This window comes from Solanum dulcamara, chromosome 5, assembly GCF_947179165.1.
Source record: "Solanum dulcamara chromosome 5, daSolDulc1.2, whole genome shotgun sequence".
Classification (NCBI taxonomy): domain Eukaryota; kingdom Viridiplantae; phylum Streptophyta; class Magnoliopsida; order Solanales; family Solanaceae; genus Solanum; species Solanum dulcamara.
Window position 1 is genome coordinate 77,216,324 of NC_077241.1, and position 3,015 is coordinate 77,219,338.

A 3,015-nucleotide genomic window follows, 5' to 3' on the forward strand; every position below is an offset into this window, starting at 1 on the left:
CATATAAAGAACACACGGTAGAATATAGATACTATCATATTTCTTTTCTCTGTTTCTCTGTTTATGTCACGACCTAGCCCCGTAGGCCGTGACTAGTGTCCGAATTGGACACTCGTATACACACATATTATCTTTTGTCAATCGACAATTAAACACGATATAGAATTTATATGGGTAGCACGTTGTCTCAAACTGTCACTTATATATATACCAAAATTAGCTATTTCTTGGAGAGTCTTAATTGTCAAAAATAAGATAACATAATACGTAAGCCGACAAGGCTTTCACTCCGAATGTAAATGTCCAAAAACATATGCCATACTAGTACATCAGACAATATCTACATACAACCCACTCATGTGTCTACAGACCTCTAAGAGGATTAACAATAGCATATGACGAGACAGGGCCCCGCCGTACCCCCAAAATACACAAATATATACATTATAAGGATTAATACCAAAAGTTTAGGCTCCGAGACAATGGAGCACTTCAACCCGTTGAGTAGAATCCTAAGGTGGCGGCTCTCCAAAATAAGTATCTGTACCTGCGGGCACGAAACGCAGCCCCCCGAAGAAGGGGGTCAGTACGAAATATGTACCGAGTATATAAAGCATAAAATATCGTAAAGGAGATCACATCTGAAATAAAGATTCAGGAGTCAAGTGTCATAATCAATAAATCACTGTACCTGTGTTATAAAATAAAGACATGCATATCATCATCATATATCGTACCTGGCCCGTTATGGGACTCGGTATCACAATTATATCAATATATCGTCATATGTATATATATACCATACCCGGCCCTCTAGCAAGGAACTCGGTGAATAGAGTAGTGTACACTGATACCGTACCCGGCCCATTATGGGACTCGGTGCCATAATCATATCGTCATATCATTATAATATCATATTATCATATCACGTACCCGGCCCTCTAGTAAGGGACTCGGTGAATAATGTAGTGGAATTCATACATGATAACATACCCGGCCTATCGTAGGACTCGGTGAATAATACCATAACAGCATGCACGAATAAGATATCATTAGCAACCTTGTGAAATTTAATCATTATCGGAGACTTAATAGAATAAGCAAAACAGACCATCATTTGAAAACCAAGACAATAGTCATTATAAATCACACTAATTATGAATTATACTAAAATATGAATTATACCACAACATGAGTTATACCAACTAGGATGGCTGGAATTATACACATGAGTCAAGACATAACAATATAAATTTTGAAAATCAAGAACGGTAGCCATCCGAGTATATCTACGAATAAGAGTTTCTTTGGAATTTAAGCATACGTCATTCGTTCGTTTCATATGGATCATGCCAAAAGAAGAAAATGTTAACTTTACATACCTTTAGCGTTTATACGTATACGTTGTCCAATATTGTCTCAACCTATATTAAAACGTTAAGCACTATGATTAAGCTATGGACAAGAATAAAACGTAGTCTATCGTTAGTAGGTTATTTCTAAAAAAAATTGGACAGCACCTCCCCTATACCACTCACTTTTCCCACTTTTAAACCAGCCATATAATCATCAACCAACATCAACAATCCAAAATATTGACACAAAATAAGATTTATTATTCATGTTACCAAAGCAGTAAATTCGGAAAGTCAAGTACCTCACGTTGTATCTAAAATTTGAAAATGAAAACGGCAAAACTGGACTTTATAACCTTCATGAAACATTTAGATCTATGTCTTAAGTTTCCAATGCAAAAGAAATCAACTCAAAATTCATTTTCTACAAAGAGATATCATCAAAATACGAACAGCTATACATGAAGGAATTTTCAATCCAGAATCTGGACAGAATTTGTCTTAAGATTCATGCTCAGTTTTCGACATCATAACAGCAGATATAGACTAAGACATAAACATAAGAGTTGTAGGTACGTGTATTAGCTTTCCAAAACATGTTTAATATCTAAATTCGAAGGTCTACACAATGAGATATTCCAGAATTACTACCAGCTACTCAATTCCAAAAACGGGTTTGAACATTCAAAATCTTCATACACCTTTTTCCTCCAAATTCAAGAACAACAACTCATCAACAACATCAAAACAATATCAACCATTATTATACATCATCACTAACCTAATTTCATCCATTTAATCTACCTAAAACAACCCTTTAACCCATAAATCTCAACAAATCACCAAACTAGTTTATAACACTATTTTCTCCGTTCTAATCCGTTAAAACTCTAACTAAACTTGTTAACAATGAAAAGGAGACTTTAATATTACCTTGAATTTGCAGCACCACATAAAATCTTCTCCTTATTGGTTGATTTCTAGCTCAAATTGAAGCCAACACGACGTACAACAATTTTCTCTTCATGAGCTTCGGATTTCGGGACTTAATTTTGGTCGGATTTGGGATTTTTCTCAAGAACTCCCTTTCTCTCTCTCTTTGGAAATTTCCAGAATTATGTTGATCTTTGTATGAAGGAATAGTTACAAAAAATCAGATTTAATTTTGTGGGTATTGGGCCTGACCCGAATTAGAATTGGGTTGGGCCGAATTCACTATTTAGTTTGGCCTGTCAGATTTAAAACGTCTATATCTTATTACTCCGATATCACATTTCGTCCCACGACCTATGGTTGGAAAGATATTTCAATTATCTACAACTTTCATGTTGAGAGTTTTCCCAAATTCTCAAATTATAAAGAGGTTATGGCCTCCCGAAGTCAGCTTACCCGAAACGTAACTTTAAGAAAAACATATTTGATGGCTTCTATTTTGATTCGGCTTAAGGGTACTTCTTGAGATGTATTTTACTACACATAATTTATTCATATAACTTGGCATCTACAACAAATCATGTCCTTTTAAAAATTCAAAATTAAAAGCCCTTGAATTTATAATCGTTAGCTTACGAATAATCCAAAATGCAAAAATACGGAATGTAACAGTTTAAATCTCTCTTTCTCTCACTGTTCATTCTCCTAATCAATTGCAAAGTTAATT

General features: G+C 34.7%; 1 long non-coding RNA gene across 1 annotated transcript; it reads right to left on the reverse strand.

Annotated features, from left to right (window-relative positions):
• Positions 1-243: 243 nt before the first annotated feature.
• Positions 244-2,700, reverse strand: LOC129888573 (uncharacterized). Its single transcript, XR_008766683.1, has 3 exons — positions 2,289-2,700; positions 1,383-1,424; positions 244-547 (listed from the first exon to the last, which is right to left on the reverse strand). It is a non-coding gene; the product is annotated as an uncharacterized LOC129888573 (long non-coding RNA).
• Positions 2,701-3,015: the final 315 nt, after the last annotated feature.